This window comes from Pogona vitticeps, chromosome 5 (genome assembly GCF_051106095.1).
Source record: "Pogona vitticeps strain Pit_001003342236 chromosome 5, PviZW2.1, whole genome shotgun sequence".
Classification (NCBI taxonomy): domain Eukaryota; kingdom Metazoa; phylum Chordata; class Lepidosauria; order Squamata; family Agamidae; genus Pogona; species Pogona vitticeps.
The window spans coordinates 96,739,194-96,754,277 of record NC_135787.1 but is presented as its reverse complement, the minus strand read 5'-3'; the positions used below and the strand labels follow the sequence as shown (position 1 = coordinate 96,754,277).

The 15,084-nt window shown below is 39.5% G+C and overlaps 1 protein-coding gene and 1 long non-coding RNA gene across 4 annotated transcripts in view; one reads left to right on the top strand and one right to left on the bottom strand.

The window, feature by feature from the left end:
- TSPAN9 (tetraspanin 9) overlaps nucleotides 1-15,084 on the top strand; it is a 310,585-nt gene that overhangs the window by 201,608 nt on the left and 93,893 nt on the right. The gene's annotated exons all lie outside the window — the stretch shown is intronic.
- Nucleotides 4,050-13,327, bottom strand: LOC140707461 (uncharacterized). The gene is made up of 3 exons (XR_012087547.2): nucleotides 13,193-13,327; nucleotides 12,945-13,044; nucleotides 4,050-4,665 (listed from the first exon to the last, which is right to left on the bottom strand). It is a non-coding gene; the product is annotated as an uncharacterized LOC140707461 (long non-coding RNA).

Genomic DNA, 15,084 nt, shown 5'->3' with positions numbered 1-15,084 from the left:
TCCAGCAGCCTCACATTACAGGGACCAGTGACTTTTATCTCTAAGCTTTTAATGATCTTACACATGAGGCTTAATTCTGTGCTTGCTTTCACACCAGTTTTCATCATAGATCTCAGTAGCACTGACCTTGTTTTCCGATGGTGTAAAAGAAAGCAAGATGAGCATCTCTGTCTTCTTCCATTGTGTGGTCAGAGTATGGGAGGTCACATGAGAATAAAGCTGAACACAAAAATATAGTCAGCAAGATGTGCACTTGTAATAGTGTTCACTCCTCCTCCCCCTTTTTTTACTAAAACTGCAACACTAATTTATCACAGATCTCTGTGGGGCTTTATTTGGTGGGCTTTATTTCCATGTGAACTTTTATAGAATAACACCATTAATTAAACTATTTTCCTGATTTTTCCAGGATTCCTTATGTGTAGTGCTTGAACACAAGCACTGCAGACTTATCCCTTTCCATATGTAGAAAATGATGATGAAAGTGGGTGGGAATAGCTTTTCCTCTCGTAAGCATATTGAGGTTATTCAGGTAGGGGATCCCTGAGCAGCGCTTTTACATTCAAACTGAACCACATTGTCATGGATTTCAAACTTCATGCAAGATGCTCATTGTTCCGTGCTGCATAATGCTTTTGGTGTTATTGAATAAATGGGAATGCAAGGAGTGTAGTGTATAGAAGTTTATATGTAAAGTGATCAAAGAAATTTAAGAGATGAGAGTAATTTTAAGCAGTATGTTAAGTGCTTATTCGTTGTATTCGTTGATTGTGAATGAAGATATCATGACTTAAATTAACACTCTGTTATTGTCACATTGGGGTTTGTTTTTTACTATTTATGTGCTTGCTTTTTAATCAAAATAACCTTTATAAAATATTGGAGGGGGAGGTTTACATCCATGCCTGCTTACCCCACCACTGTCTTATGGGTAGATCATTTTGGTATCTCAGTGGTGGGATAAGAAGGTCTGGATGGAACTGCTTTGGGACTTGTTTATTGTGTGAACAGGCAGAAGGGGAATCTGGATAAAACTCAACCAGAAAATGGGCAATCCTCAACCAGGGGAAAAGATTCACATATTTTGTCTGTCAGGCAGACAGCAAAAGCCCATGAAATTTGTCTCCGTGCAATCTCAAGAGAACCAAGGAGACATAGCAATTCCTTGAGAGTGATGTGAGATCCTCAATATGCTATTCTTGAGCAATGTACTGAGATATGTGGTGGTACCTCAGCTCCATTTCAGTCTAGTTTCAGGCCAAGCAAATTAGGCTTCCTTGGCTACTGGCTTGTTTCAGGGTGCTATTCAAAGTGCTGGTTATAATCTCCAAAGCCATATACACCTTGAGATCCTTTGAGAAATCTTATTCTCCTTTATGAGCACTTTATGATCTTCAGGTATCACCTTTTTCTCAGTCTGGTCACTACAGGAGGCAATTGTGGTGGAGATGTGAGAGTGGGCCTGCTTACGGGCTGCTCCTAGACCCTATAATTCATTGCCTCCTTATTTGTTACCTCTCCAGAAAGGTGTTTTTATTCACAGAGGCCTTTGCCTCTGTGAAGGTGGAGTATTGTGGAAGGAAGTTGTAAGTAGCTTGTGCTGTTTGTTTGTTTCTTCCTTTCTTCTTAGTTGTGTTTTATTTGTTTTTGTGCTTTAAGTATGACTCTTTTTATCTCTGTTTTATTATTGAGCAAGGTTTGTGAAAGGCAGAATATATAAATTTATCAAATACATAAGAGGACATTAAGTTGCAGGTCTCACAGGCTTAACTGACAGACTCACACAATCTGCCAAATATCTACTGTAGTTTCTTTTTTCAGTATTTTATACTTCTGCAGACAGACCCACACTTCTTTTGTTTAAACTATTTTTTGTTTCACTCTCCTCTTTTCTTTATATATATATATTCCACCTGACACACATAAATCTTCCATGTCTCAAACAGCTCTCAGTCATAGACGTGATTGATAGACTCTGTCTCCTCTGCCTCTGGGAACTTCTTTGTTTAGCTAAATTGCCACATACACTTTGAAGGCTCACAATATTAAGCAGGAGTTTTAAGATGTAATTGTCTTTCAATTCACAAACTATTGCATTTCAGCCTTCCTAGGGCACTCTTAACATTCATTCATTCATTTTGGGGAGGCCTTGTTTCACTTCCATTCTGAAGAGCACTCAGTGAACTCAGTGTTAAGTTCACTGTTAACAGGCAACAGAAAGTTGCTTTGCATTCCTTCTGGGCACTAGAGATTTCCCTGCTTGACCCTGTAGACAGGATAACAGCAGCGTGCCTCTGCTTCTGCCAGTTGTTCTGGTTCTGGCTCTGCTGTATTATGCCATTTCACTCTTCATGCTTGTTTTCTCTTTCTCTACCTCCTTTTTGTTGCCACATTTCACTCTTCTGCCTCTTGCCACAGAATCACTTCCCTCCTGTCCTCCTCCTCTTCCTCCTACCCCACCATCCCACAGTTTGTGAGGTGCCAATGTTCTTGCCCTTTTTGAGAACCAGTAAGTGTCTCAGTAGAAACAATGGGGGTAGGAGTTGCAGGTCTCACTTTAGCTCTGATAAAAAGTTCTTCTGTAGAGAGAATTTGTAGGGGCTTCATTCTTTTTTTTAATGCTTCTACAAATCTCAGGATTCCTCACCCCCAGATTTTAGGTGTCTCCAATGTGTTATGGATTATGCCCTTTTAGCTGCTAATTAAGCAGCATGCTTAACATGGGTTTACTATTCAAGAGAATGATATTACAGTTGTGCCCTGCTTAACGATTACCCCGCATTACGACGAATCCGCTTCACAGCGATGTTTTTGCAGTTGCAATTGCAAAACTATGGTCTAAATGGGTTTTTTTCTCTTTGCGAAGATCGGTTCCCTTCTTCGGGAACCGATTCTTTGCATTATGATGATCAAAACAGCTGATTGTCGGGTTTTCAAAATGGCCACCGAGTGCTCAAAATGGCTCCCCGCTGTGCTTAGGGACAGATTCCTCACTATACAGGCACCGAAAATGGCCGCCGTATGGAGGATCTTTGCTGGACGGTGAGTTTTTAGCACATTGGAACGCATTGACCGGGTTTTAATGCATTTCAATGGGTTTTTTAATTTCGCTTTGCGACATTTTCGCTCTACAGCGATTTCACTGGAACAAATTAACATCGTTAAGTGAGGCACCACTGTATATAATACTAAAGAAGAAGAAACTGATCCCTGATTACCCCTCTTTTTTCTTCTTTCTTGAATTGTGAGAAACAGAAACTTTCTTGTGGGGAAGAGACAGGGAAGTCCTTCCTTCCTGACATTCAGTTCAGATTGGAGGTTGGTGTTCCTCAATTCGTAGCAGTAGTGCTCATGTTTAGAGATGGATGTGGAGCTTGGTGAAAAATTAACATTTGTTAAGACATCATTATCATGCAACAGTAATCAGAAACTCTGATTTTGGTAAAATACATTATTATCTCATCTCAGGTCTAATCTCCATCTACAATTAATACTGCTTAGATTGAGTTTAGAAACAACAACAACCATGGCTTACATCTGTATGACCCTAATCTCCTAGAGGAGTGCTGTAAATTGTTAAGAGTAAAGCAGTGCTCCTTCCTCCAACCTGTTGTTGGAAACTGCCCTTAACATTCTGTAATTCCTTAAAACCCCTGAAGCTTGTCGTGTTGACTTCTGTCTCCACCACTCCTTATGTTCCTCTTTCACTTTGTCCGCTTGATTTATTTATTTACAGTCTTATAAAATTAACCACATAATACAAACTTGGAGCTACCACAAACCATGTACTTCTAAGGATGTACAGTGTCTTTGCCAAAACCAATCAGAGAGCAGGCCAGCAGCTTTTTGTGCTGTTTCTGACAATGCCATGTACTGGATATTTCAAAGGATAATAGTCAAATAAGATAATGTGATGGGAAAACTGCAGTAAGGCTTGTGAAGACCAAGAGCAATCATGTTCTGTACTGAAGCATGAAATCTGATTACCACAATCTTAGCTTCAAAAATGGAAATGCTTGTATAAAGTTCATTTTTCAGCTTCCATGATGTGCCCGTTTTCATGTTTTTATTTCATCTTAGTCTATCTCAGTTGTTCCAAATTGTTCTGAATCAATTGAACTGTATCAAACATATAGAAATAAGAGGGTAGGCTTGCCTCACACGTGCATATTACGAAGTACATCAAAGACAACAAGTTTGAAATTATTGAAACAGGCATCATTTCATAAGCAATAGACTATTAAGGTTTAAAATGGCGGAAACTTTCACTTGCTGAGGAAGTTGACATGTTCAGGTGAGCTGATCTCTTGCATGCTTGCCCCTTGCCTTTCTTCACTTCCTCACTTATTACATAGTAGGTCCAGCTGGATCCAAGAGATTTTACATTCTCTTTTGAGAGCACCGTGGTGTACCAGGTTCCAAAAGAAGCAATAGTCAAACTGTTGCTGAAGAAACCTCAGCGACTGTGCTGAAAAAGGCCCAGGTTTCTGGGCCCAGAACATGAACAGAATTACTGTATAAGTTTTTTGCCAATGTCCCCTTTTCTGAGCAAGCTACTTCGGTGAATGGCCACGAATTAACTCCGGATTCTTCTAGATGAAACTGATTTTCTAGATCCCTTTCAACCTGGCTTCAGAAACTGTTTTGGTCACCATGTGGGATAACCTGTGTTGGGTGAAATATAAAGATAAGTGACCATACTAGTTCTCATGGACTGCTTAGACTTTAAACCAGAGGTCGTCAACCCCCCGGTACGCGGCCTGGTGCGGTCCCCGGCCTGAGCCCAACCAGGCCATAAAGACCGACCTCCCACCCCCGCACACACTCATCCCCACAGAGGCTGTTTGCGCCTGCGTATGCGTTTGTGCGCATGCATGAATGGCAGTGCTTGTGTGGGCACCTGCTGTTTGATAAAATTATATTACAGGTTTGTTCCTTTTTTGTTTTTCAGAAATGGTGACCAAATACTTCTACCTTTATATCATTTTCATGAATGCCTTCACTCTTCTAGCTCCCCTTGGCATTGCTAATAATGCAGTAGAGGAACAAGTTACCTTACCCAGTTAGTATGCAGTCCACTCCAGTCCAGAGCAAGAAACAGAAGGCATAGTTACATTCACAATAGGAAGGACAGAAAGTTGTGTTGATGATAACAAAAACTCTAAAATCTAGGGAATACCTGTATTAGACCAACTCAGAGGTTAAAAAATATATGCACACTTTTGAGATCATTAAATGGTACAGAAGAGTGGGGGGTATAGCTCACATAAAGAAATTTTTATTGGCCAATATCTTTCTTGCATCAGAATTTTAGGATATGGCCCTCTTGAGGCCATATCCTAAAACTGAGCTTCATGGCACAGTGGTTAAACCACTGTATGGTAGCCAAAACTGCTCACAACCCAGAGTTCAATCCCAGGTAGCTGACTTCAGGTTGACTCAACCTTCCATCCTTCTGAGGTCAGTAAAATGAGTAGCCAGCTTGCGGGTGGGGGTGGGGGGAAGTGTAGCCTGCAAAATTAACTTGCAAACCACCTAGACAGTGCTTTAAGCGCTATGGGCTGGTATATAAGTAGCACACTTTGCTTTTTGCTCTTTGATGGGAAAAAGATTAAACATAATGTTAAATAAATAAACAGACAAAGTAAAAGATGGCCAATTTATATTGGAGTTGATCATAATTTGTCTGACCAGAATATTATAGGAAGCACAATGCCAAGAAAGAGTTAGGACACAGTTGAACAGCAATGTCTATTTCCTGTTCTCCAACAATTTCAGCTTGGTCAAAAATTTAGACAAATATATGAAAACTATATGGTCAAGTCCTAAAATAAGATGCAAAATATGATATAGCAGACAGGGAGATAACCCTAGTTTAAGGATTAAGCTTTTCCAAATATTGTTATGGAGCAAGCCAAAAATAAAATATGTGTATGTTTTAATGATTATTTTATTATTCTTTGTTCTTTTTGTACTGTTTTAAGTTGGGTCTGTGACTGCATAATAAAGAAAGAGAGCTTTCCAGAGCATTTATACTATTTCTACAGGGGGCACACCTTTTGTTTCTTTTCTGTTGTAAGCATGGCTCTGTATATTCTTTATTATACATTTTCTGTTTACATAAGTTTTCTAGTTGCTTGGTGCTAGTATTTGGGGCTAAAAAGGAGGGAGAAAACTTATAAGCTGCAGTCTAATATATCTATTGGCGAAGAATCAATTACTTAGTGATATTAGACCATGTACTGATCAGCCACAACATCAAAACCACTGAGAGATGATTTTTAGTGTTTCCCCCCCCCCCCCCAAGTTTGCAATTTGCTCAAAATGTTTTTCCAAATCTGGTGGCTTTTCCCTTTGTGATGCTAAGCATGATCTCACACATGCACAAAATAAGCAAAGACAGATTGGCTGATTGATCAAAAAGGCACCCAATGCAAGTAGGCCTCATCTATCAAATTTTGCTCAGTGTGTTCTTTCTACGTGTGCAAGAATAAGGTTTGCAGATGTGTAGAAGACAGAAAATCTCTTATCCTCTTGCAGGTGAGAAGAAAAGTATGCAGGTTTTCATTCTTGTATGTGAAAATGAGACAAGTGAGGATTTACATTCTATGTGATGAATACTAAATTACATAGACAAATATATCTACTGTTAATGATCATCCCAGTGACGAAACCCTGACAGACTTACAAAGAATATTATTCCGCTTCTCTTCTTCCTCCAGTACGCCATTCTGGAGTACATCTTGAAAAACGTCACTTTGACCAACAGCAGATTCCTTCCTGAAGTAAATTTCTTTGTGAACAGTTCTCTCAAACATGGAAATATTTGTATAATCGCTCCCTGCCTCCCTCTCCTCTCTCTCTCTCTCTCTCTCTCTCTCTCTCTCTCTCACACACACACACACACACACACACACACACACACACACACACACACTCACTCACTCACACAAACACATTTCATGAGTTAGCTTAACTTAAATCCAAAAGTCTCTTAAGCTTGCAAGGCATTTAATACTGTTTAAGAATCTTTCTCTAATAGTCCACAAAACCTATTAAAAGCCATGAGAAAAACAAAGTTCTTGAGACTTGACTGTGGATGTAATAAAACCTTTTGTTTACTTAGCTGGTTGTACATTGTTATGATAAAGTCACAGATGCATGACATACAAGGAATGACAGCTGTCACTGGGAATTTAATTTTTCAATTGGATCTACACCAAAATCACACTGGCCATATATATCCTTGGTACACAAGTAAGCACATTGTTCCAGGAATTGTATTAATTGCTTTTATTCATTTATTTTCTATGATGGCTAGTTCACAAACTTCATTTAATTAGCCAAGTTAACTTGGTATCTTCCTGCTCCTGTGATTCTAGATGTAACATTTCTGTTTTACATTATAATTTAAGTTATTTACATGTTGTAAATAAGAGAAAATAAGTGCTGACCCATTTATGTGGCCGACAGATGGAAAATTAGGAAGCAGTAAAAGGTTTGCTCCATTTTACTGCTTTAATCTCAGAAAGGATTAACATAGAACTGAATCCAGATGTCAGCATTTTCATTTAATAATATGTTTAAAGAGTTGGAATTATCTTTTCTGTTCAGCCGACTAGAAATTGAAGTGATACAGGGAAGTATTTTGTTGGCTAATAAAGTTGATTGAAGCTTAAAAACTGCCATGAATTCATTGCTTCCAATTAACTGAACTGGAGGTAGACATCAATTGTCGGTTTTCAGAGAGAAAGAGGATTGAAAAAGTGATTGTGATCTGTACACTCTTTCCATTTTTTGCTCTTAATTCATATGTTCATTGGATTTTTATATTCTTTTCTAAAGAATTTTATATTCCCTGCAAGGCTTGTGTGGCCAGAGGCCATGGTGGGCTAAAACATTCATAATGTACACTTTAAGAGCGATGCCACTTTCAGTTCTCTTACAGAACAGAGGGTTGGATACAGACTTTCCTACTTTGTAGAGCAATTGATGTCAGTGGGATTCAAGTTAGTCATGATTGTTTTAATCTGAGAAGTGTTTTTTAAATGGATTGTTGTGCCTTGTTGCTTTAAACTGCATTTTTAGTATTGATTTTATTTAATGTACCATGTTTCCCCAAAAATAAGACAGGGTCTTATATTAATTTTTGCTCCAAAAACACATTAGGGCTTATTTTCAGCGGATGTTTTATTTTTTTTTCCATGTACAACAATCTACATTTATTCAAATACAGTCATGTCATCTTCTGATTGCTGCACTTAACCGGGGCTTATTTTGGGGTAGGGCATATATTACGAGCATCCTGAAAAATCATACAAGGGCTTATTTTCAGGTTAGGTCTTACTTTGGGGGAAAGAGGATAGTATTTGTACTATTCTTTTTAAATATTTGTATACTTACTGTTTTTTGCTTAGTCTTTTTAATGATGCAAGCCGCGTGTGCTTTTTAAGGAGAAAGGTGGGGTTAAAAAAATTAAACAAACAACAAATAAACACTTGGAGGCATGTTTTTTGGGCCAAAAAAGGCATCTTGTATGCTGGGAAATACGGTATATATATATAAATTATACATATATGTATATGTATGTATGTATTTGTATATATACAGATACATACATATATATGTGTGTGTGTGTGTTTATATATATAGTTTTGAGTTCATAAGCTTTAGATCTTACCGATGGTGCTCTGCAGGTACCAGCTTCAGTCTCATTTACCCATCCTTTTTATGGGGATAATAGGTAAAGGTAAAGGTTCCCCTTGACAATTTTTGTCCAGTCGTGTTCGACTCCAGGGGGCGGTGCTCATCCCCGTTTCCAAACCATAGGGCCAGCGTTTGTGCAAAGACAATCTTTCCGTGGTCACATGGCCAGTGCGACTTAGACACGGAACGCTGTTACCTTCCCACCAAAGTGGTCCCTATTTATCTACTTGCATTTGGATGTTTTCGACCCGCTAGGTTGGCGGGAGCTGGGACAAGCGACGGGTGCTCATTCCATTGCGTGGATTCGATCTTACGACTGCTTGGTCTTCTGACCCTGCAGCACAGGCTTCTGCGGTTTAGCTCACAGCGCCACCACGTCCCTATTATCCGTGGGGATAATAGTGGGTTGTTTTTAGGGACATGCATCTAAAAATTTAGATTTAGAATTCAAAAGTGAAATTCAGAATTACAGCGCTTTGGATGCAGAATTTTTCAAAATTCCGGATTTCTGGATATCTGGAACTCAGTTACAGTCAATATGAATACTACATTGTCATGATTCCCTCCCTTTAAAAAACACAAATAAGCAAAACATTTTAAAAGGATTTATCTGTGTCCTCTAATTCTTTCCCTGTAATTGTGGCAAAAGAGAGAGAGAGCGTACCAACAGCCAGCAATGCTAGGTACGAAGAAATGGCTACAGTGGGCCTACTGACAGGATCCTGAACAGTGAGAATGCCGGCAACATTGGGAGAGGCATAGGACAGGTCAAAATGGGAAGTGGGTAAATACCCTGGGCAGCACTATTAGGAAGACTGGAACAGGAGATAGCTTGTGGTAGGTGAATTTTAGAATAGCAGTTGAAAGAATGAAAGAGACAGAAGGAGAAAACAGCAGACTGAAGCATGGCATACCTAGTACTGTGAGCAGAGTGTAGCATTCCCTCTTTCTTAATGAAGGTCCAGCAGTGGTATGTTGACCTTCAAGAAGATCAGTTTTTCGACAGATCCAGATTCCAGGTAGTGGACCGACAATTTTCCCTGTCTGAGCGAACACTCTCTCATTGGCACACTAGTTGGTGGGCAAGACAGAAGTCCCACTGCCACCTTGGCCAGACCTCCCCAAATAGACTCCTCCTCAGCCCAGTAAGATGAGGGATCGGCCTCTTTTAAAATTACAGGATTCCTGCATGTACACCTCTATCTTGGTCTCTGCCATGTCCTTCCTCTGGGTGTGGTCTTTGGAAGACACACCCCTGCCATGTTTATCAAGATTGTATCCCGGGAAGCTTGCCCTGTTGTTTCAGGGGTGAGATACTTGAACTCTAGAATACAACTATTGGTAGTACTGTTTGAAGTGTTATGCACATTCCTAATTTCTTTCTGCTCTACGTGACCATTCAGTGCTAGCCAGACCTTCTTCACTAGCTGCTCTATGTGATGGAACATTGGCTGGCATTGCCTCCCTCTTGTTTAATATCTATTGCCCACAGTTTAATTTTGGGGTCCAAGAGGGATGGTAGAACATACTCCTCCTTCTTCCACAAGAAAACAAACATGTAATGGAGCAGGTCTTTTAGCTTGCACCACTTCAGGCTGCAAAAAGTGCTGTTCTCCCTCTACAGAATTTGCCCCCTGATTATGCCCTCCATCATGGCAACCAAGGAATATTGGGATCATGTAGCTAAGGATAGCTGTCTCCCCACTAAGGACCTATGTTGCACTCTCAACACTTCAAAGGACAATGACAATATAACCCATAATCCCCCACTCTTCTCAACCCAGAAGAGCAGTTGCACCAATGGAAGTCTCATGGAGCACCCTTTGCTCCTCCAGCAGTCTTTTAAGGAGATAAAAAGTGGCATTTCATTGAGTTGCCCATTCTGGATTAGGAGGCAAAGTGGCAATTTGATTTTTTTTTTTCTTGCCTCTGCTGCTATAGCTCCCTGCCCCAGACACTGTGGTGAAAATGCCCTGCCTCTTTTCTGGACTACTTAGTTATATTAATTAATATATGTCTTCCATACCCTGCAAAGAACCCCAGACTGCTAGGTTGAGAGTATGGGCCATACACCACATCCCTTTTTTCTTCTCAGCCTGGAATCCTGCCACCAGGCTTGCTCAATTGTCTGTGAGAAACAGATCTTGCCTTTCTGTAGCGAGATGCCACTGCTGCAGCATGTCCCTCAGAGCCTCTTGAATGTTGTGAGCTTTGTGGCTGCACTCCATCACAAGCACATTCATCAGGGCCCACTTGTATCCTGCCCTTGTCTGTTGCCCTGTGCCTGATGCCTCCACTTCCCACCAGTGTCATGTCAGCAAGAGATTGGCATGATTTGCACCCTGATGTATGTTTAGCATTTGCTGCCTCTCATCTCTTGTTATTTGCCCCTCTACCTCCCTGCTTTCTTGGGCTCGTGATTCAACTGCTGCTGTCTGATTACTCTTACCCTTCATAGTAAGGAGTCCTAACCCCTTGCCCCACAGTACCCACTTCATTTTCCAGCGTCAGTGCCCTGTGCTGAGTCTTAAGGGGACTGAGCATGCTACCATAGCACATACTTGAGCACCTTCTTGGAGTGCACACACTTAATCATGTGAGCACCTGTTGTACACAGCTGAAAATGCTTCCAGGTTATTTAATTCTTGGGAGCTCCAGTTTTTGATTGCATGTTTCTAACAGGGATTGCTAACTTGTCACTACTAGTTCCAGCAACATGTGGGGCACGTGCAGCTGGAGGCGCTGGGGTGATTTCAGTGTCACATGTTAAACCTAAATAAAAATTCCCTGTTGATTATAACCTATTAATTTATGACTCTACTGATCCTAAATCACATTTCTAACTATATTAAGTAAACTATATACAGTACAATGAGATGTGAAGAATGTAAATATAAGAGAGTTCAGAAAAGGATACAGAGAAAACTGCTGCAGTGCGGGCTTGCACCAGAGCATATCCTAACAGCAAACACTCATGGAATTTATAAGCAGCTATGCCCACCTTTCAGTTGGAAAGAGCCAATATAAAAATACCTTCTGGTGTCTGTGCCTGCTTCTAGATTTTATTGGTGCAGACAGACAACCACGATAAATTTTGCTGTCACCCCATGCACCCCATCTTGGGAAACTGATAGCAACTCCAGTCAGAAGATACTGAGTTCTCTGCTCCCACTGCCTTTGGTGCCAGTTTCTTTCAGTTTTATTTCTCAAAAAATCATTCCAAGATGCCTGAGAAATAGGTGTCACTTTCACTTCTTCCTCTAGCCCTTTGATTTCTAATCTGCAGGAGTAAATGACTCCAAATGTTAGGAAGTTTTATTACAGATATTCAGAAACAGAGTGGATTAAAAAATCAATGATTTTTTTTGGAAAAAATCCAATTGATTTAAATAATGATTTCAGTCAAAAATTTATTTTTTATTTAAATTGTCAAAAAAATCCAATTATTTAAATTAAAATTAAATCCACCCTATTTGGAACTATCGAATTTAGATTCTGCTATAGTTGGAACTATGTTCATATGAAAATTTCCTGTGAATTCTGAATATTTGCAAACCTGAATGCACATCCCTAGTTAATTTACAAAGCTATGGTAAAGGCCATTGAAGTGTCAAAAGCTACAGTTCATTCCAATAACCAGTGTTTTAAATGAAGTGGATTACAATTGGGATGCCCATCTTTTCAGATGGAGCAAGACATTCTATAACTATCCTTTCACATGGAATGTAACTAAAGCTTAATTCTTCCATGTTTTCACCCTCTGACGTACTACAGATCTGGTGGAGCTATGGAAGTGATCAGAAATATTTTATAGTTTTGAAAGACCTCCTTCCTCCTCAAGGCCTGTCACAGGTCAAATGGGGTTTAAAGTGTGATAAAATTGTCCATTAGAGACCATGAGTGAGCTGTTCAAGTTAAAAGGGGAAGGAATGTGTTAGATTCCGAGAAGATCTATGCAGCTCACACTCTACTCTTTGCCCGCCCCTGCCCTAAAAAGACATTGATGACAGCCATATTCAAGAGCAGTGCTGTGACTCAGCATAAAGCTCATATGAAACCTTTGGAAACGCTATTATTATCTCAGTTTTGCCCTATTTGCAATAGGGGGATATAATAATAATAATAATAATAATAATAATAATAATAATAATAATAATAATAATAATAATAATAATAATAATAATAATAATAATAATAATAATAATAATAATAATAATAATAATAATGACATAACTTACATGAAAGAGTATTGAAATGGTGTGTGTGGAGCACTTTGGACACACTGGACTGCAAATGAAGTAGCATTGAAGATGAAGCACTGAGAGCTCTTCTGTTTACCTGTGAGGAATCAAACAGATTATAAATAAGAACTACTTCTTCAGATGTATAGCAAGATTGCATCAACCTTCTTTGCTAGAGCTTCCCCCCCCCCCCATGTATGTGAGTACAGAAAACAGGAGCTTATTTGACTTTAGATTTTAGTTACCTTGGGCTTAACAGAACAGAGGCACAGGGTGCGAAGCGGGGGAGATTTGCCCAAGGTCACTATGTGTCTATAACCATCTATAGCGAGTGGGAATTGACACTGACAGCAGAAATAGAAATTGTGTGTCAGTGATAGCTTCAGGAGAAACAGTACTGGGAATACGATTGCTACCTTCCAACCCACAGCTTCAGCTATTTCTCAGTCTAGCAGCTATTTTCTTCATTTCCTGTAACACAAAATAAAAGGAAGCTCTGTGGAATGGTGAACATCTTTACAGTAATCTGCAGTCAAGCATCCATAGCTAAAGTAGTAAAATGTGCAGCCAGTGAATTGTCAAGAACAATGAAATCTCACACAGATGATGGAGAAAGAATTTTTTAAAATAAAAAAGTCTCAAAAAGATTATTGATAGAGGAGATTCAATGAGTACAAGCACAATTTGACAGGCAATGCTGAATTCGTTTTAGTTACATCTTATAATATTGAATATAACATACATGCACATACATAATTGTTTCTAATGTAAGTGTTTCAAATACACCTTTATCAGCAACAAAAGAAAGGATGTCATATTTTCAAAGGTGGGGGCGGGGTCCAACCAATTTGGTAATACATGCCTCGGGAACCGATTTTTCGCTTAATGATGATCTTTACAGTTGATCGTTGGGTCTTCAAAATGGACGCCTACTGTTTAAAATGGCTCCCCACTGTCTTTTAGGAGGGATTCCTCACTTTGCAGGCACCGAAAATGCTTGCCCTATAGAGGATCTTCGCTGGACGCTGAGGTATTTCGCCCATTGGAACGCATTGAACCAATGGGCTTTTTCATTTCACTTGATGAGGATTTCGCTTAACAGCAATTTGAATGGAACAAATTATTCTCATCAAGTGAGGCACCACTGTATATATTTTTACATCCTAGCAGTCCTAGGGGCAGTCCTGGGTTTATATGGAAAAATAGATAGAAAATAGAAAAAAATAGATAGAAATCTCTATTCTGGCCATATCCAAGCCTCTGCATTGCCATCCTTTCCCCACCAAGTTTGTGTTCCTTCAGACAGGATACATTGTTGATTTAGGGGATTTGGGGTACATGGTTTTATTTGGGAGGCAACAGAAATGATCTGACCTGAAGATTGTGCTTTTGCCAACCCACCTAATATCCCCCTATTTAATCTGTGTCTCTTCCTCCAGCAACTGATTCTTTTCAGACATGCTATGGTTTTTCCACAACATGAAAGGGCAGGTTAAGCCCATAAACCCAGAACTTTGAAATCCTTGTGATAATCCTAAAGATAGAAGAGATAATGTAACCATGTCATCTTGCTCAAAGTTTGAGAAAGAAACTCCCCTCTTAAACATGACATAACCAAAGATCCAGGTAAAAATTGGTCTTTTGGGGAGCAGAAAAACAATTGGATGGAGGAAGGGAATAAAGAAGCAAAGGAATGGTGACACAGACAATTCCAGAGGCAACCAGTGAAGTAAAGCTGCCTTAGCTATTTACATTGTCTACTTTAGAACTGGGCTTCAGTCAGCTTTCAGGGTGTGTGCAAGAGGACAGGAAATAGGCAAAGAGAGAGAGAGATCTGGCCTGGTCTTAGGACGAGGAAGTGCAAGCAAAGTCACATTTCTGTGTGGAAAATGAGATTAGCAATAGCCAGCACTTGACATAGGTTAAAAAATAATGTCAAAAGTCAGCAGGCAGTGTGTTAGTGGAAAGTCACTATTGTTTGTGTTAAATCATATGATACCTCAATTTCTGATATCAGTTGTATGCACATCAAATTAGAAAAGTACCTAATGACTGGAACCACTAAGTTGGCATTTTTAAAAACCATCTGGTTTGACTAGCAGCTGTAGAAAACAGTATTTTTTTAAAAAAATCTGTT